We start from the raw sequence: 21,652 nt of genomic DNA, 5'->3' as shown, positions 1-21,652 counted from the left end.
GAGGTCAATTCCTGAAATGGCGGGATTACCTTACACTGAAAGACTGAAGCGACTGGGCTTGTATACCCTTGAGTTTAGAAGACTGAGAGGGATCTAATTGAGACATATAAGATTATTAAAGGATTGGACACTCTGGAGGCAGGAAACATGTTTCCGCTGATGGGTGAGTTCCGAACCAGAGGCCACAGCTTAAAAATACGGGGTAGACCATTCAGGACAGAGATGAGGAGAAACTTCTTCACCCAGAGAGTGGTGGCTGTATGGAATGTTCTGCTCCAGAGGGCAGTGGAGGCCCAGTCTCTGGATTCATTTAAGAAAGAGTTGGATAGAGCTCTCAAGGATAGTGGAATCAAGGGTTATGGAGATTAGGCAGGAACAGGATATTGATTAGGAATGATCAGCCATGATCATATTGAATGGCGGTGCAGTCGCGAAGGGCTGAATGGCCTACTCCTGCACCTATTGTCTATTTTCTATTGAGCAGGAAACGTTGATTTTCCTGCTCCTAGGATGCTGCCTGACCTGCTGTGCTTTTCCAGCACCACTCTAATCTAGAATCAATTCAGGGAATGTAAAAGTGGGCAGAGAAAATCAGTAGCTCACCATTGAACATGTCAATGATAATGTTGACACCAGATGGGAGTCTCCTCACTGACTTGGAGAGAGGGAGAGAAACTGAGAGACGAGTATATCCAGGGTCAGGTAGGATTTTGCTTGGCCCTTGGTGGAGTTGCAAACTCAGAGCAGGAAGCTTATGACTCCATTCACTGCTTCTGGTCCTGCACTGAATCACAGAATTGTTACAGTGTGGAAGAAGGCAACTTGGTGCATTGTGTCTGACTTGGCTGTGTGAGTATTTTTACTTAACACCAATCTGATACCTTTTCCCCATAATCCTGCAGTTCGCTCCTATTTATATAACCATCCCATGCCCTCTTGAATGTCTTAATTAAACCTGCCTCTAACGACATGTTCAAGCAGTTTATTCCAGACCTGAACCACTCACTGTGTGAAAAAGTCTTTTTCTCGTCTTGCATTTGCTTTTTGTGTAAGACACTAAGTCTGTCATTTCTGGCTCTTGATCTATTTAAGAGTAGGAACAGTGTCAGCCTGTCTGATCTGCCCAGACTCCTCATCATTTTAAAAACTTCTATTAAGTCTCCTTTTAGGCTTCTCCTTTTCCAGGAAAACAATCCCAACCTAAAACCAAAAGAAACAGGATCAGGAGTAGGCCATTCAGCCCCTCGAGTCTGCTTCGCCATTCAATAGGATCACGGTTGATCTGACATTGCTCACATCCAGTTTCCTGCCCTTTCCCTGTAATCCTTGATTCCCGTCTGATCAGGAATCCATTGTCTCAGTCTTCAATATACACAAAAACATAGACAGCTTCTTCTCCAAACTTGCCTTATACTTGGAGTTTCTCAACCCTGGAACCAATCTTCTGCAGTCTCTCCAATGCAGTCTCATCATTTATAACGTGATGTCCAGAACTGTACGCAATACTCCAGCTGAGGTTTATCCAGTGTCTTCTACAAGATGTCTTCTTCTATAACCTCCCTTCTCTTGGCGTGTATACCGCTAAATATAAAGCTGAGAAAAATGTCAGCTTTATTAACAACTCTATCTGTCCTGCCATTTCCTACTGCCATTCTGAACCTCATGATACAATGAAGCCTGCCCCCTACACATTCACCTGCTGTCACATGGTTGACTTGGCACACCCCACTCCCAAGAACCTGGCTGAGAGGTGCCTTCTCTCTTATTGAATTGGACACCCGCTGTCGTATCAAATTCTCCAAAACACAATCTAGGAATGCCTGCTCCTTGCTGCCCCTTACACTTCTGCTATCCTCCTCTATACAAGGGTAATATATATCCCTCATTATAACTATTCTATCATGTGTACACCATTCTGTGACATCCTTGACACTAGCACCAAGGAGGCAACAAACCATCCTGGAGTCACACTGACAGCTGCAGAAATGCCTTTCTGATCTGATAACTGAACAATCCCCTACCTGCACTGACCTTCTACATTTCCTCCCTCCCTTCTAGCCAGCTGGACCATTCACTACACCAGAGCTGAAAATGTGTTGCTGGAAAAGCGCAGCAGGTCAGGCAGCATCCAAGGAGCAGGAGAATTGACGTTTCGGGCATAAGCCCTATGCCCGAAACGTCGATTCTCCTGTTCCTTGGATGCTGCCTGACCTGCTGCGCTTTTCCAGCAACACATTTTCAGCTCTGATCTCCAGCATCTGCAGTCCTCACTTTCTCCATTCACTACACCACTGTGTCACAGAACTGGCTCAACCGACCCTCCCTCGCAGATCTGATGCATCTTATCCCCAGAGGCCAATAAATGTCACGAGCCAGAGTCTGAGATTCCCTGCTCCAATGGGAGCAATTGTCCATCTTCATTGTTCCTTCCTTCACTATGAGGGGTGCTGCAAATGAGCCAATGATACATGACCCCATGTAGGCCTTTAAACAAGCAATTAAGTGTCTCATCCCACCACCACACTGGTCCAACCTTGGTAAGAAAAATTTAAAATGGGGCAAATTGGTCAACCTGGGATGGGCTTAGCCCCAAGATTTATGCCAGAGGTTTGGGACACATGTTAAGAGCGAGCTTTCCATCACCCAACATAAAGGTTGGGGCCATAGCCCACCTTATCTTTCTGGGCGAAAACCTTCTGTCAGTTTCCTGGAGGCAGTCCCAGCCCAGGGGTCATGGGCCAACTGGTGGCCAGCAGCTCTGCATCACAATAGAATGAGAGGCTGCTGCCAACATCACAGGTGGCCTTGGGTAACCATAGGCACTTGCTGTGTTGGCAAGCCGCGTCAAGCAATGTGTGTGGGGGAGGGCAGAGGGGGATGGGCAGTGGATGTGGGGACATCTAATTGGCAGAGGGGTCCAGGAATGAAACATCCACTACCTCTAACCCCTTCGTTGACAAGCAGGACGCAAGGTTAATTAAACCTGAAGGATATGTGGTGATGTATCCTTTCTCATTGCTTATTAAATCATAGTAGCAGCAGAATTGTTGGATTTTATTGGACACTAATTACCTACCGAAGGGCCTCAGTTGGGGCATGGGCCTGTGGTCCGTAGGTGCTTCCCCCAACATGGGTAAACATGTTAGGACAACAGCTTGGCATTGTACACAAATGTACATGTCAACCCCATCTGCCGTTATAGGTGGCCAGTAAAATCCAGCCTGGGATTCACACAATCCACCTTCAGCATAACTCCACACGTGTGTGTATTGGGACATATTTAATTGCTTTATCTTGCCCTTCCTTTCACATGATTGCATGTACTCCACACTAATAAATATTGTCAATATGATAATTTAGAGATTATAACAGCAACATAATTATCAAACATCCTTTACTGTGATGAGTGTACCTCAGAAGCTAATGCCTAGGTACTTGTTTACAGATTCAAAAAGCCTGTACAATCTAACTCAGATAGAAATAAATTAATTGAAGAGCTTGTTTCAACATTAATTAGGAAATAGATACCGCAGTGATCTGACTGTCCTCGATATCTTCACCCTCCTTCATTGGTCTGAAGACTTATATGTTGATACAGGAGATGCCTGGGGAGAAATTAGTTTCTATTAATTGAAGAGACGATGTTGTTAACAATTTCTGAAAAAAAAATGTAAGAGATATTTTAAACTGGAACTGTGCTATGAAAAGATAGCTACATTTCAGGCTACAGGGAGAAGACTTTGCTTTCACTAGATTCACCATAGGAATCCTGTTTAATTAAGACGACCAGATGTTAGCGAATGAAACAGACAGAAGGGTTAAAGTGCATGGCTGAATAAAGGATTTCTCAAGAGGACATGAAGATATCACTCCATTCCTGGTTTATATTGGTCTGGATTTTTGTTTGACTGGATGAAAATAAGGATGAGTGGGAGAATGGAAGCAACGGGGCTGGCAAGATAAGTATCCTCATCGGATTGACATCACATTGGGAAACTGATGAAGAGATCCTACAGGAATGAATTTCATCACTTTCCTTCAGGACTGTCTGCTTTTTGATGTGTCGATATTATTGATGGAAATTACAATAAAATAATAAAAGTACACATTGAGTTGACTGAAACCACTGTCCACTCTTATGTCACTGGTGGTGATCAAAACTGATTGCAATTTTAGGATTGTGGCTTGAGTTTCCAACTTAATGGGGCCTGTCGGAGCAGGCGTAATGGCAGGAAGACCAGGAGAATCCAAAAGGAGTAAACAGGAGAACAAACAACCCACTCTTGTACCTAATCCTCAGCCTTCCCCTCCCTTGCCAGTAATTTCTCGCAAGGGCCTCCATTGATTTCACTCTCCTTAAGCAGCTTTAGATATTTTATTCTATTAAGTGCGCTACATAAATGCAAGAGTTTGTCATTGTTAATTTTGTGAGTTGCTATGATGAGTGCACATTTTAGTTCTGCATTTAAACAACACTAAGAACAAGAAAATATTGCCTATGTTTAAAATGTGGTACGTATATGGAATGAGTTGCTTGAGGAAGTGGTGGAGACTGGTACAATTACAGCATTTAAAAGGCATCTCGATGGGTACATGAATAGGAAGGGTTCAGAGGGATATGGGCCAAGTGCTGGCAAATGGGACTAGATTAGTTCAGGATATCTGGTCAGCATGGATGAGTTGGACCGAAGGGTCTGTTTCCAAGCTGTACATCTCTATGACTATCTGACCCAGCTAAGAAACGCAAGGCCAATTTTGTCTACACATACCTGAGATAGGAAGGAATTTCTTCAGTGGTGACTCTGTGGAATTCATTGCTGCAGATGGCTATGGTTTTTTCCCAACAATGGATTCACATTCATCATTTTTTTTAGATCTTTCAAAAGTCACTGGAGTCAGGGAAAGTCCCGGATGATTGGAAGATCGCTGTTGTAACCCCCTTGTTCAAGAAAGGATCAAGGCAAAAGATGGAAAATTATAGGCAAATTAGCCTAACCTCGGTTGTTGGTAAAATTCTAGAATCCATCATTAAGGATGAGGTATCTAAATTCTTGGAAGAGCAGGATCGGATTAGAACAAGTCAACATGGAATTAGTAAAGGGAGGTCGGTCCTGACAAACCTGTTGGAGTTCTTTGAAGAGGTGACAAGTAGGTTAGACCAGGGAAACCCAGTGGATGTTATCTACCTAGACTTCCAAAAGGCCTTTGATAAGGTGCCACACGGGAGGCTGCTGACCAAGGTGAGGGCCCATGGTGTTCGAGGTGAGCTACTGGTATGGATTGAGGATTGGCTGTCTGACAGAAGGCAGAGAGTTGAGATAAAAGGTTCTTTTTCGGAATGGCAGCCGGTGACAAGCGGTGTCCCGTAGGGTTCAGTGTTGGGGCCGCAGCTGTTTGCATTATATATTAATGATCTGGATGAAGGGACTGGGGGCATTCTAGCGAAGTTTGTCGATGATACGAAGTTAGGTGGACAGGCAGGTAGTACTGAGGAAGTGGGGAGGCTGCAGAAGGATCTAGACAGTTTGGAAGAGTGGTCCAGGAAATGGCTGATGGAATTCAATGTGAGCAAATGCGAGGTCTTGCACTTTTGAAAAAAGAATGCAAGCATGGACTACTTTCTAAACGGTGAGAAAATTCGTAAAGCCAAAGTACAGAGGGATCTGGGAGTGCTAGTTGAGGATTCTCTAAAGGTAAACATGCAGGTTGAGTCTGTGATTAAGAAAGCGAATGCGATGTTGTCATTTATCTCAAGAGGGTTGGAATATAAAAGCACTGTTGTGCTACTGAGACTTTATAAAGCTCTGGTTAGGCCCCATTTGGAGTACTGTGTCCAGTTTTGGTCCCCACACCTCAGGAAGGACATACTGGCACTGGAGCATGTCCAACGGAGATTCACACGGATGATCCCTGGAATGGTAGGTCTAACATACGAGGAACGGCTGAGGATCCTGGGATTGTATTCATTGGAGTTTAGAAGATTAAGGGGAGATCTAATAGAAACTTACAAGATAATACATGGCTTGGAGAGAGTGGACGCTAGGAAATTGTTTCCGTTAGGCGAGGAGACTAGGACCCGTGGACACAGTCTTAGAATTAGAGGGGGTAAATTCAGAACAGAAATGCGGAGACATTTCTTCAGCCAGAGAGTGGTAGGCCTGTGGAATTCATTGCCACAAAGTGCAGTGGAGGCTGGGACGCTAAATGTCTTCAAGGCAGAAATTGATAAATTCTTGATGTCACAAGGAATTAAGGGCTACAGGGAGAATGCGGGTAAGTGGAGTTGAAATGCCCATCAGCTATGATTGAATGGCGGAGTGGACTCGATGGGCCGAATGGCCTTACTTCCGCTCCTATGTCTTATGGTCTTTTGGTCTTATTAGACCCTTAATTCCAGATTTTACTAAATTCAAACTCCTCCATCTGCCATAGTGGGAGTTGAACTCAAGTCTCCAGAACATTCCCTGAGTCTCTGAATTAATACTCCAGTAATAATTTCACTTGACCATTGCCTCTGTATTTAACACAGAGTTAGTTGGTAAGTGGATCAAGGGTTACAGGAGAAGGTAGGACAATGGGGTTGTGAAACATATCAGCCATGATCAAATGGCAGAGCCAACCCGAAGAGCTGAATAACCTAATTCTGTCCCTGAATCTTACAGCAGTAAAATGGGAGTTATTCTATGGCAAAAGTGACTGTAATAACTTTACAATAAATTTCCAGCATCAACCTAAAATAACCTTCTTGACCTCTTTCAAGAGTTACAAATACTTGAGCTTTTTGTAATATAGTTAATTTGGAGTTTCAAAAAGCTTTTGGCAGTAGTTGACAAGAAACACTTAATTAATTAAAAGCCACTGAAATGAGGGTAGAACATCAGACTAGATAAGACATTTATTTGAAAAGTAGGACACAGAGATTATTTGTGACTAATGTCATCATGGAAAGAAATATTTAATAAAGCCCCATAGGAATCAGTGCTTTGAAGCATATTTTTTGTAATGTTTACTTAATAATGAAATTTTACTAATGATACAGAGGCTAAATGTACACTTAAAAAGTTTGTGGTGATACTAGCAGAGAGAATACAGTAAAAGTTTTGAGAAACAAATAGATTGGGCATAGCAATGGAGATGTAAAATGTTACATAATAATCAAAAAAGTGCACAAATATACAGTAAGCAGTGTTAACTCAGAAAGGAAGAACTGGAAAGGAACTTGTGAGTGATAGAAAATTCATTATTTTCCACATTCAGAGACAATACTGATGCCATTAATAAAGTACATTAAATGACAGCAACAACAAAAACAAAAATTGTTGGAATGCTCAGCAGGTCTGGCAGCATCTGAGGAGAGAAATCAGAACTATTCTGAGGAAGGATCACCAGACACAAAATGTTAGCTCTGATTTCTCTTCACAGATGCTGCCAGACCTGCTGAGCTTTTCCAGCAACTTCTGTTTTTGTTTCTGATTTCCAGCAACCTCAGTTCTTTCGGTTTTTATAAATTAGCTGCCAAGTTGTGTAGCCAGAAGAACAGAATACAAAGCACAACTGTTCAAACCATCTAGAATAATCAGCTGACAATTTCCTCTAGTGGCAATCCCTTTGGAGGCTTGAGGGGGGTAGGACTTCTGCCTACACAGTTGCAAAGCAACTGACTTACGAATTTCCTGGAGTTTGGTTAATTAACATTTCGACAGACTGTTCTTCGTGATCTTCCAGTTCGAACCATCAACATGTCCCAGGAGGCAGGGAACAGCTGCTGAGAACTTCAGGCACCTGCATATCACAGTGGATGCAGCTGCTTGGATAGCAGTAAAAAGGAAAGTATCCTACTGTGTTTGAAATGTAGCAATCCAAGGGTGTGGAATAGTGTGGTCCTATTACAACACCAACAGTAAAGATTCACATCTAGAAATGTGATTATCATTCTAACTTTTTTTGGAAACCTAAAATGAGAGATTGTTTCTTTATTTGTTAGATGGATTGTTTATTTAATATTGAGTCAGCATGTTCAAGAAATAGACTTTCATCACTACCATTATTTTAGCTCATTCTTCCCCAAGGTGTGACTGTTTTCACTGGTCAGGACAGTATTTGCTGCTACTGCCTATAGCTCTTGATAAGATGACCTTCCTGAAACCCTGCAGTCCATTTGTTGAATCACACCTAAACCTGTTAGGGAAAGAGTTCCACAATTTTAAACTAGCAACAGTGAAGGGATAATTAAATAGCTGTAAGTCAGGATAGTGTGTGGCTTGCTGGGAAATTCGCATACAGTGGTGGTCTTACGTGTCTGCTTACTGATAGAGGGTATGAGCCTGAAAGGTGTGGCCAAGAGAGATTTGGCAAGCTCCTATAGTGCAGCAAGTAAGACCAAAAGACCCTTAGACATTGGAGCAGAAATTAAGCCATTCAGCCCATCAAGCCTGCTCTATCATTCAGTCATGGCTGACAAGTTTTTCAATGCCATTCCCCCATAATCCTTGATCCCCTTGATACTTAAGAACCTATCTATCTCAGTCTTAAATAAACTCAATGACTTAACCTTCACAGCCTTCTGGTGCAGTGAAGTAGAATGCTGACACTGTGCGTCAATGCTGGAGGGTGGGAGTATTTAGCGAGGTGGATCCCTGCTGGTTGAGCAGGTTACTTACAACAGCTTAATGCTCTTGAGACCTTTTTAAAGCCACACTCATCCAAGCAAATGGAGCATATTCCATCATGCGCCTGATTTGTCGACGGTATTCAGGCTTCAGAGTCAGGAAGTGAGTTATTAACAATAGAAATCCTAATCTTTGACTTAATCTTGTAGCCACAGTATTTACATGGCTCATCAAGTTAGGTTTCTGGTCAATGCTAATCCCCAAGAATGTTGATTGTTGGGGCTCCAGTGATATTAATGTTGAATGTCAAAGGGGGTGGATACATTGTCTCGTGTTGGAGACATTCATTGTCTAGCATTTGTGCGCTATGAATTTTGTAATTCTCAGTCCAAGTTTGAATGCTACCCAAGTTTCGCTGCACACAGGGACACATTGATGCAGTAACTCACGCTTCACAAATATTACTGAGCATTGCGCAATCATTAATGAACATCCCCACTCCTGACCTTACCATGGAGGGAAAGTCATTGATGAAACAGTTGAAGATGGTTGACAGTGCTATTGATTTCATTACTTTGCTGATGATTAAGTGTAGATTGGTGCAAAGGTAATTGGACAGATTGAATTTTTTTTCTACTTTGTGTAAATAGGACATACCTTAGCAATTTTCCACATTGACATGTAGACATCAGTGTTGTAGCTATACTGGGATAGCTGAGTTAATGGAGAAAGTGAGGTCTGCAGATGCTGGAGATCAGAGCTGGAAATGTGTTGCTGGAAAAGCGCAGCAGGTCAGGCAGCATCCAGGGAACAGGAGAATCGACGTTTCGGGCATAAGCCCTTCTTCAGGAAGGGCTTATGCCCGAAACGTCGATTCTCCTGTTCCCTGGATGCTGCCTGACCTGCTGCGCTTTTCCAGCAACACATTCCTAGCTGAGTTAATGGAAGAACTAGTTTTGGAACACAAACCTTCAATACTACAGCCAGTGTGATGTCAGGATCCATCGTCTTTCCTGTATCCAATACACTCACCAGTTCTTGATATCTCATAGGGTGAATCAAATTTGTTGAAAACAGCCACCTTGGGAGAAGGCCAAGAGGGTCATCAACTTAGCACTACTGGCTGAAGGTGGTTGCAAATGAGTCAGCCTTGTTTTTGCCCTAATGTACTGGACTCCCTCATCATTAAGCTTCTCCCTCCAGTTGGTTGTTTAATTATCAACCACCATTCATGACTGACCATAGCAATCTGAAGAAGGGCTTATGCCTGAAACGTCGATTCTCCTGTTCCCTGGATGCTGCCTGACCTGCTGCGCTTTTCCAGCAACACATTTTCAGCATAGCAAGACTGCAGAGCTTTAATCTAATCCATTCGTATATGATCTCTAACAGCTCTTTTATTGCATCCTGGTTATGCTTGCAGCCCTGTGCTGTAGCTTCACCTAGTTCGACACTTTGTTTTTAGGTTTACCCGATGCTGTTCCTGTCATGTTTCTGTGCATTCTTCATTGACTCGGCATTGATCCCTGGCCTGATAGTAACAATAAAATGAAGGATGTGTTGGACCACAATGTTAAGGAGGGCGGTTTGTGATGATACTATTGTTTTAAGGGGTGTATTTTGTCATGGTATTTTTATTTGAAGAGAGGTTTTCAGACAGGTAGAAAGCGGTCTATTGAAAACCAATAAACAGCTTATGAGGCCATGGTTTTTGTTTTAAGTTGGAACAATAGAAGAAGGCTGAATGGGTGGGTCAAGCTCCCACAGACCAAGATTTTTAGTTTTAGTTCTCAGTAGTAGTCGCTGTGGTTTTGATGCTGGATGTGGAAGCTGTTTTTCCTCCCATTGTGTGGTGAAAAGCTTCCTGCTGAGAGGTTACATGTGAGATAATCCATTTTTCTGATTTTGTCTTTGTCAAAGATGTGTTTATAGAATGTTACTATATTGGAACAGTTACTGTTCATTGTTAAATAATCTATTACTCTGTTAAGTTTTCCATTACAATTTCTTCTTTCTTTTGTGGTATTTTAATTATAGTGTATGAATAAGGTGTGTTTTGCTTAAAGTCAAGTAGATTGACCAATCAAATTGCATCTGGAATTTCCTTTAAATTAGGAAACATTTAGGATCGAGACTATCTTCTGAAATTTGAGGGGATTTGGTCTGGTACGTAACGGATGGAATATGACCCTCCGCTGTTAATGCTCCACAGCGCCTCTTAGATGCTCAGTGTTTAGCTGTTTGATCTATTAAGAGATTATTCTGCTTCGCACGATGGTAGTGCCAAACAATAGAACGGATTTTATGCTCAGTATGAAGACAGCACGATTTAATTAGTGTTATTTTATTGTTGCAGTTTATAATTAGCTGAAAATATTTCACAGAAGTAAAATTAAACAATTCTAACAAATGCATTTCTGTTTGTTTTCAAAAGAAAAATCTGAATTCTCAACACATTTCAGGCGAATGAAGAACATCTTACATGTGCTTATCTTGTTAATGAAATTGGAAGTTTATGCTCTTAATTTATCTTTGTGGTTTTGGAAGTGCTTTTTTATCTCAGTGCAGCAACTTGCCCTGATGATACTAGAATTCTACACACTGATGATCCCTTTTGCCACAGAAATGTTTGCAATTATGTAAGTAATCTTAAGCTTATATCAATTTAGATGACATTTACAGTTTCAAGATTGGTCTGCAGATTTGGGTGCGTGGCATTTTCACCTTTCTTCTCTGTTAGATGTCATTGTACACACACCACTTCCCAGGCCAAAATGCAGACACCACCTAATTCCAAACACAGCCAACAATATTCTGTGGCCAGACCCGAGGCATCTCTTTGTTTAAGTTTTAAGAAAACACTTTTGCCAGGCAATCTAGCTGACACCAAAAACTCACTCTGGGGGGTAATTATGTATGTGACATAATTGTATTGTATTTGTATCTTGAGATAAATCCATAAGATATTCTCCATTTACAGCACCTTAAATTGCTGTAATAAAAGCTATATTTCACAAGATTTTTAAAACTATCTTTGTCATTCCATACTCTTGATCCACCAAATCTTGACTGCAATCTTTTACAAGTTTGTTTCTTCCAGTACAGCCATTACATTGAACCGTACATTTGCAGTCATTCCACAACTCGATGGATTTCAGCATGTGTGGAGAATTTTGGACAGGTTTCAGGAAAATCCAAAAAACTCTGTGAATCAGATATTGACAGTTTCAATATTTCTCATATATGGCAGCACAAAAGCTATTGTCACACAGAGATTGCAAAGCATCAAGTCGCACTCAAGAAATGAGTGCTATCACTAGAACGACAGGAAAATTGCAATGAGGATAGGACATGTTACACTTAGATTAATCGTCCTGCAGGATCTCACTAAATCAATGCTATTTGTACTTTATGAATAAGTGTTGATTATGTGCTATTACAGGACAAGCTAGCCACCATATTAGTCTGGTTTTTCACTTCTTTTGTAACCAGCTAAAAACTACAGATCTTGTGCCCATTAATATGTTTTCAACAGGTAGGCACTGAGTTAGTTATAAATGATCATTTTTTACCAACTCTCCTCCTTTCAGACTACAGTTCCATGAGTTGTATGCAAACTCTGAATGATTAATCGAGAGGCCACATTCTACAAGTGATCGGAGGCAGTTACTGCTGGAAGACTGACCACTGGGCATCATAGACAGCTCAACCCCATCCTCAGCCAAAATCTGCACTTGGACGTCATCTGCAGAGAAAGACAACTGCTATAATTTTGTTTGATTATCCTGTTCTGATTCAAAGGTACTGAGACAAATTTCTGCCCCTTTGTTAAAGCCAACTCATCGAGAGCAGATCAAAAAATGGATGTGACATTGCTTAGTCTGTATGGGGAACCTGGTATTATAATTCCTCCTGCTTTACTCCATATCGATTTAAAATGTTCTTTAAACAAATTTGATCCTGCTATTTCATGCCTCCCTGTGTAATTTGCAAATACCAAACTTATTGCACAAGAGCAAAATACCAAAATTGTTCCCTGGTTTTGTTTGAGAGAAGGGTAAGGCCATAAGACTGTAGGGACAGAGGTAGGCCCTTCAGCCCTTCAAACCTGCTCCATCAATCAATGAGAACATGGCTGATCTGATAATTCCCAGATTTCACTCCACTGCCTTTTCACAACAATTCTTGATTCCCTTATGATTGAAAGTCTGTCTGTCACAGCCTTGAGTATACTTAATGACCCAATCTCAACAGCCCTCTGCAGTAGAGAATTACACAGGTTTATTACTGTCTGACAGAAGAAATTCCTCCTCATTTCTGTCTTATACATGTGACCCCTTATTCTGAGATTTTGCCTTCTGGTTGCAAACTCTCCGAAAAATGGAAACAACCTTTCCGTATCTACCCTGTCAAATCCCCCTGACAACTTGTATATTTCAATAGGTCACCTTTTTCTTCTGTATTGCAATGAGTACCACTCTGCTCCTTTTTAAAATGTCTTCACAAAGTAGCCCCTGCTTCTGTGACTGCTTGTATCATCCTCAATGCACTGACTGAACAGAAATAAACAATAATCCTGAACAATCAAATACAATGGGATCTTGATCAGACAAGCCAATGGGCCGAGGAGTGGCAGATGAATTTTAGATAAATGTGAGCTGCAGCATTTGGGAAAGGCAAATCAGAGCAGGACTTATACACTTAATGGATAGGCCCTGGGGAGTGTTGCTGAACAAGGAGACCTTGGATTGCAGGTTCATAGTTACTTGAAAATGGAGTCCCAGGTAGACAGGATAGTGAAGAAGGCATTTGGTATGCTTGCCTTTATTGGTCAGCGCATTGAGTAGAGGTGTTGGGATGTCAGCCCTTCCTGATGAAGGGCTCTTGCCTGAAACTTCGATTTTCCTGCTCCCCGGATGCTGCCTGACCTGCTGTGCTTTTCCAGCACCACTCTGATCTAAACTCTGTTTTCCAGCATCTGCAGTCCTCACTTTCGCCTAGTTGATTTTAACCTTATTGTGAATCCTCTTGCAAGGATGCCTACCTTGAAGAAGTTCTCCTCCTCTCTCCACAAGAATCTCAGTGAGTCTCTCTCTCACTGCAACCCCCAGGTCATCTCCTCTGCCCTGAAGCTCTTCAACCATGTTCTGAAACAGACTCGCTACCACAGCCACATTTGCTTTCTCAGTGCCTGCCTCCGTAACCAACTAAACCCACACGGACTCCGGACCACCTTTAAACCAGCAGAGTTCGGACCCGAACAGGACAAACAGTACAGACTACAGATTCAAAAACACCAGAAACAGTTCTCCTTCAGGATCCTCCGCTCCACGCTTGCAGCAATGCACCAGCACCTAACCTCTCTACAGTCAGCCCTGCCTCAGCTGAGGGCCACACTCTCTCAGAATTGCAAAGGACCCACTCTGTACTACATCCTCAGGAGAATTCATACTCTCAACAAACAGTATTTCAACACCATCTCAAACATCAAAAACTGTAAGTACAACAAACTTTTACACACCCACCTCCATAACCAGCACTCCTCAAACATTCCAGAAGATTCCCCCGGCCTCTGGAACTGCTCGGACGCCATTAGCCAAGCGGCTGGTACAGCTACCATCCCCACGGTGATCGATGACATCACTTCCGCCCCCATCATGGCCACTTCCACAGTCACTTCCGCCCCTCACAATTCCTCATGCACCACACGTGACATCACTTCCGCCCCCCCCCCCACGTCATCGCTGATGTCGCGCGCTCAGTGATTTCCGCCTCCTCTACTGCTGTATTCACCACCACTTCGGCCCCCACCAAAGCCACTCACCTGCATTCTGCCAACATGCCCCTCACAGATCCCACTGTCACCATCCCCGGCCCCCAGAACCCTGAGGGGAACATCACCCCTGCTCATGACTCCACCCCCATTCCCCTTAATACCACACCCACTCCAGTTACAGGCTCCATCCCCACTCTCAGCTCCACACCTACACCAGGTCCTAGCTCTCAGCCCTGCCAAGTTTTCACCATTCCCCTAGACCTTTCCCTCACTGAGGACGAACGATCAGTCCTCAGCAAAGGCCTTACCTTTATCCCCCTCCGTCCACGCAACAATGAATTTAATACGCATCGTGACGTCGAACACTTCCACCGCCTCCGAGCTTACTTTTACAATCAGACTCCCGCCCACCTTCCGAGGACTCCTTCACTGACTTCCAACACACTCCATCCACCTGGACACCCCATGCTGGCCTATTACCCATCCTCGACCTCTTCATTTCCAATTGCTGCCTGGACATTAACCGCCTCAACCTATCTACCCCCTCCCCCACTCTAACCTCTCACCCTCACAAAGCGCAGCCCTCCATTCCCTCTGCTCCAATCCCAACCTCTCCATCAAACCAGCAGACAAAGGGGATGCAGTGGTAGTTTGGCGCACTAACCTCTACACTGCTGAAGCCAGGCATTCCTGGTGAAGGGATTTTGCCTGAAACGTTGATTTTCTTGCTCCTCGGATGCTGCCTGACCTGCTGTGCTTTTCTAGCACCACTCTGATCCAAAAACAAGAGTTGGGATGTCATGCTGTGGCTGTACAGGACAGTGGTTAGGCCACTTTTCGAATACTGAGTGCAATTCTGATGTCACTCCTGTCGGAAGGATGTTGTGAAACCTGAAAGGGTTCAGAAAAGATTTACAAGGATGTTGCCAGGGTTGGAGGATTTGAGCTATAGGGAGAGGCTGAATAGGTTGGGGCTGTTTTCCCTGGAGCGTAGGAGGCTGAGGGGCGAGAGGCTGTGGTGAATAGAAAGGTCTTTTCTCAGGGATAGGGGAATCCAAAATTAGATTGCACATGTTAATGGTGAGAGGGTTAAGACTTAAGAAAGACTTAAGGTACAACTTTTTCATGACAATATTTAAAAAGCATCGGGGCTAGTATATGAATAGGACGGGTTTAGAGGGATATGGGCCAAATGCTGGCAAATGGAAGAGATTTACTTCGGATATCTGATCAGCATGGACGAGTTGAAGTGAAGGGTCTGTTTCTGTGCTGTACATCTCTATGACCCCAATTACATTGGATTGTTATTGAAGTGCCCACATACTGGAACTCTGTAGTCCCTCTTATAACAGGGCAAGGGTGAAGAACTGATTGGATAGCTGTTTCAAAGGGCTAGCCTGAACATGATGGGGTTAATGGTCTCCTTCTGATCCTAAGGTAACAGCTTTTTGAAAGGATGTAATATATCAAATGTACAATTTCCCACAAGATTGATTGCCAATAAACTTCAAACATTATTAAAATAAATGTTAATAAATTTAGATTTTGACATTGTACACAGATGTACGATTTGGTGGAAAAGGTCATTGTACGTTAGCTCTTTATTCCAAAGGTGAAAAGTAATTCTCAATCTTGATTGCTGTGTATGCAAGAACATTGTGAGTTGGTTGATGGGGAGGAGTAATGTAAATGAGAACATCTGCTCTCAAGAATAACAGCTGGCATGAAAATTGTTCAAATTGCTTCTTAAACAAGAATGTTTTTGTAATTTTACTCTCATCACAAGTTAAATTGATGCCAATATAAAAGAGAGACACACTAAAACAAAAAGATTCTCAGAAACAGGAAGCTATTAAACTAATATTCTTAGAAATTGAGTTGCCTGTATAGCACGCAACAATAGGCAGGAGATTGAAAGGTTGGAACTCTTCCCTTTCAGAAATGATAAAACCAACCATAACTTGGTAAATCAATTGTTTAAACACTTGACTTAAAGCAGAAGATAATATGTTCAACCCTAAAGACAGATATCACTAAAATAGAATCTGATAAAGTACACATGTACTCTTTAAACTACAGTATAGACATTTCTATTATAAACCCACACTATTCAACAAAATATTCTTTGCAAGTTCCAATAAGTAATGCCCAAGGCTCACCAAAAGTAACCTGAGATTTTATAGTACATTTTAAGATCATTCTTAATATAGTAACTGTGTGGTATGGTTTCTTGGTAGCCTGTCACATATTGGCCGGCTCATGCAGTGCCAAAAGAATAAATGAGAAAGAGGAACCAGTAGTTTTCTAGTTTGAATCTCATTTGCATTTCACAGGCTCATCTCACCTAATGGTGTTCCAATTGGTGTCACTGAGAAAGGGGAAAACAGCCAGGGTTCTCATTTTTGATCATTACCTATTGATTACATCTTGGGAAGTGTGGATACTAAGTGAAGGTTGGTTCAGATTGAGCTGTGATACTCTGCTTCCAACTCTCAGTCCCATGGACCTTCGACATGAAGAATGGATATGAGCAAAATTCCAGAAAGGCTTTCTGTGATTTGCAAAATTTTTGCTTCTTGAGCCTTCCGAATTAGGACATCTGGGCCAGATTTTCAACTTACAATTACTCACGCTGCCTAGTTTAACACAAGTGGGATTGTCAAAGTAACCATTCCATTAGCAAACTATATCTCTGTAACATTTTGCAGATATCATTCAGCACACCGCACACATTACAGAAATATATGATCCCATAGATTTGGTCCTTAAAATGAATGCTAATAATGAATTTGACATTGTACACAGATGTATAATTTTGTGGAAAAAAGTATTGTATTCAGTGCACTCAGTCCCACAGCCTTTCATTGTTGCCCTGTATCCATTGTGCTACACCTTGATGCAGGTTTGACATCTCATCTGGCAACACATTACTACATTACAGAGCTGGACAAGTTAAGACAGAAAACACAACAGAATCTCAGCAGACGTAGATCATTCAATCCCTTAAGCCCATTCTGCAATTCAATTGGAATTTTGATTTGTATCTTAAATTCATTTACCTGCCTTAGTTCCACATTCCTCGATACGCTTACAAGATTCTATGAATCGCAGTTTTGAAATTTTGAATTGATCTAGCCTCAACAATGATTTGGAGGAGTCTCAGAATTCTACTTTCTCTGTGCAAAGAAGTCCCTCCCTGATATCACTGAACAGCCGAGCTGGAATTTTAAAGTTATGAACATTTGTTCTACACTCCCTCAACGGGGGAAATAGTATCTCGATATATAGTCTTGTAAATGCTTTAATCCTCTTAAATACATCAATTAGATCGTACTTAATCCATGTTTAATGGAATACTAGGCTGGTGTGTGCAATCTGTCTGTAAAACTTAACTCTTTGAGCTCTGATATCACACTGATGAATCTACATTGTAAATTCTATAAGGTTAGTGCCTGTTTATTGAGGCATAATGCCCAAAACTGAACGCAGTTTAACCAGATAGTTATAGAATTGTAGCGTAATCTCTAGTCTTCATATTCTGGCTCCCTCAAGTAGCACATTAACACTCCTTTAGAATTGTTTGTCATCCGTCCAATTCATTTTCATGATATCTATACTTGACTCCTGAAGCTTCACAGTTCCTGAATTTATGATTTATAAAATATTCTGATTGCGCTTCTCATGCCTGGATTAGATCACCGTACATTGTGTTACCCCCTCATTTAAACTCTCAATGTGCTGTTGCAAATTTCTTGGCCTAACTACATCATTCTTCATGTGTGCTTAATGTCACAAGAAGACTTTGTATACTGGCAGTTCGCTGTTGCAAACAGGTTACATTCTGGAGTCCGCTCGCAAGTCAATTTGTACACATGTTGGAACACAATGCAGGACAATATAAAGGATCTGTTCATAAATGCAGGAAATGTTCATATGTTGAATCATTAAAATTACATCCCTGTTTGTGATCATGTTCATAAGTTCAAGTGTTAATAAGTCAGATGCTCAGCAATTGGGGACCCCTGTGTATGCATTCTTTCAGAGTCGAGAATGTGGTGCTGGAAAAGCACATCAGGTGAAGCAGCTTCTTAGGAGCAGGAAAATCGACGTTTCGGGCAAAAGCCCTTCATCATTCCTGATTCTCCTGTTCCTCGGATGCTGCCTGACCTACTGCGCTTTTCCAGCAACACACTCTTGACTCTGATCTCCAGCATCCGCAGTCCTCACTTTCGCCTATGTATTCCTTTATCCAAGTCACTTATAAATGTGAAAAACTGAGACCAAAGTATAGATCAATGGACGGTACCACCAATAGGATCCTCCAAAATGGAGTACATATTAATCCTATTTTCTACATTCAACCTGTAGTCCTGTTATCAATTGTAAACTAATCCTACTGTCTGTTTTGTGTCCAACAATGGTTTGTTAATTAAAAAATAATCCCACTGACTTATTCTCTTTCAATTATCTGCTATCAATGACATTCTGATTTCATTACCCCATTCTGTCTCCATTGTCTGATCACAATGTAAGACCTCTCTGCCCCTGATATCTCTATTTCCCTCGATTAATCCCAAACTAATCTCATAGTCTGCCCACTCTATGTAGCCTTGCATAATATGCTGCTTTAAACAAATCTGCACTTTTAATTAAAAATACAGTGGTCTCTGCCCAATAATTCCCGATGGCAAAGCATTTCATACTGCAACAATTCTCTGTAAAAGCTGCAAAATATATATGATGTATATTTACAAACCAAGCAAAGGGGAAAGATTGGGTGATTACTTATTGAATAATTTAAAGATTTTAATAACTGTTGATTTTTTAAAACCCTGCTGTGATTATCAAACAAGTTTTTATTTTCTAATGCTAATTACAAACGCTGATTTCATTATTTAATAAGTTTGATAAGTCAGTGTAATTTACATATACCAAACCAACAAATGTATGATTTCTCATTCACATGCAATGCTGACAAGCAGCAGTTAGAATAAAGATGTCGATAAAATGGTGACTCCCAATTTAATGTATGGCCATATATGTATACTGCTAAGCTTTAAAGTGGTTGGCATGGATTCATTCCCCATATTAATTTGTGTAATTTAAAAACAAAAATATTCTACTGAATTATCTAAGCCACTAATAGCTAAAAACTCATGCACGCGTTACATTATCCCTTGGGCAATGTCGTGTACCCACCACGACTTGCCCCTGAGATGAATTTAATTCCTGGAGAAACTTATTGCTATAAATAGCAAGACAGATAACTGTAGATTTCATCTCCTCTTGTTACCATAACTTGCGCTGCTTCAAGAATGTCTTAGAGCAGTAGTTTTGCATGTAAACGTCCAATGATGTTACAGTTTTGAACAGCACATTCCGCATGGAGTATAAGGAATTTGGGTCAAATTTGATGCGATCACCAAATCTGATGTTCATGATGTTATACAATGGGAACTAAATATAAAATAACTATTCCTAGACCATCCCTCCAAAACAAATAAAGTAGTAACAATGGACAGATGGGAGTGAAACACACTAGTAAGTTCACATTAAGCTCTCTTTAAAACAATTAAAAAGAGTGAAACAATTTAGAAGAATGCACTTGTTCTATAAACAATTTCAAAAGATTAAAATTGGACCTGATCAGAACTGAAGGCCTGAGTACAGAGAGTAGGAACAAAGTTTTCAACTCGCAGTCCCTGGTGAAAGGAGGAAAGCTACAGCATCTCAGCAATCGGATTTCTACCAAAGCTGACTGTGCCCTGATTGCACCTCTCATCCACAGAATTAACATTGCGCTTTCAGATTTTTAGGCCAATCAGAAAGAGTGGATCGGATCATGCATCAAACCTGACGACCTCTGGCAGGGTGTGAATGACAAGAGGAAATCCTGGGAAGCTGCAGAATGAAAATAAAACTACAAGGGAAAGTTACCCCAATCACTCTAACGCATCTCTGATATCACGATGGAGACAGTGAGAGCCAGGAAATAAAGTCCTTTTTCCTGGGCAAGGGAGGAGAAGACTGGGCAGCTGTGCAAAACTAACAGGATTGGTCATAGTTAAAAATCACACAACACCAGGTTATAGTCCAACAGGTTTAATTGGAAGCACTAGCTCTCGGAGCGACACTCCTTCATCAGGTGATTGTGGAGGGCTCGATCGTAACACAGAATTTATAGCAAAAATTTGCAGTGTGATGTAACTGAAATTATACATTGAAGAATTGATTGTCTGTTAAGCCTTTCATCTGTTAGAATACAGTGATAGTTTCACTTCTTTCATGTGTAAATCACAAAACCCTTTTTTTTAAAGTTGCATTCTCGGGTTAGCTGTTAACAATGGTGATAGCTAGACAATATGTTGAAGGTGTTAGCCCCCTGTGTTCTCTGTCTATGATGTTTAGATTGAGTCCAATCTAAAAAGTGAGATAACAGAGTTTTACATAAATTCATGCAGTTTTTGAGCTCAGAATTCTACATGAATGTATGTGGTTTTTGAGCAAAGTGCAATGTTACTCTGAAAGTACCAAAAAAATTCACCACACAAAATATATGTGTGCATGTGGGTCTTTGTCTGTCTGTGTGTCTGTCTGTCTGGGGTGGGGGTTGTGAGTGTGAGAAAGTGTGTGTGTGTGTGTGTGTGTAGTGAGTGCAAAGTGTCTTACGTCTGTGAGGGGGTGCATGTGTGGGAGTCTGTGTGTCTATAAGAGTGTGTGTGGGTGTCTGTGTGCGCGTCTGTGTGTATCTGTGTCCGTGTGTATGTGAGAGAGTGTGTGTGTGTAATTCGGCATCTCCGAATCAGGTTTGGTCATGGCAGGGTTGGTCATGGCAGGGATGGGTACGGCAGTGATGGACATGACAGGGACGGTCATGGCAGGGATGGGTACGGCAGTGATGGACATGACAGGGACGGTCATGGCAGGGATGGGTACGGCAGGGATGGACATGGCAGGGATGGACATGGCAGGAATGGTCATGGCAGGAATGGTCATGGCAGGGATGGGTAAGGGATGGTCATGGCAGGAATGGGTATGGCAGGGATGACATGGCAGGGATGGTCATGGCAATTATGGACATGGCAGTGATGGGTATGGCAGTGATGGGTATGGCAGGAATGGTCATGGCAGGGATGGACATGGCAGGGATGGACATGGCAGGGATGGACATGGCAGGGATGGACATGGCAGGGATGGACATGGCAGGGATGGACATGGGATGGTCATGGCTGGGATGGACATGGCAGGGATGGACATGGCAGGGATG

Source organism: Chiloscyllium plagiosum, unplaced genomic scaffold (assembly GCF_037043375.1).
Source record: "Chiloscyllium plagiosum isolate Xiang-an unplaced genomic scaffold, Cpla_swu_hap1 HiC_scaffold_6, whole genome shotgun sequence".
Classification (NCBI taxonomy): Eukaryota; Metazoa; Chordata; class Chondrichthyes; order Orectolobiformes; family Hemiscylliidae; genus Chiloscyllium; species Chiloscyllium plagiosum.
The sequence above is the reverse complement of the archived record's forward strand: the minus strand, read 5'-3'. Positions refer to the sequence as shown.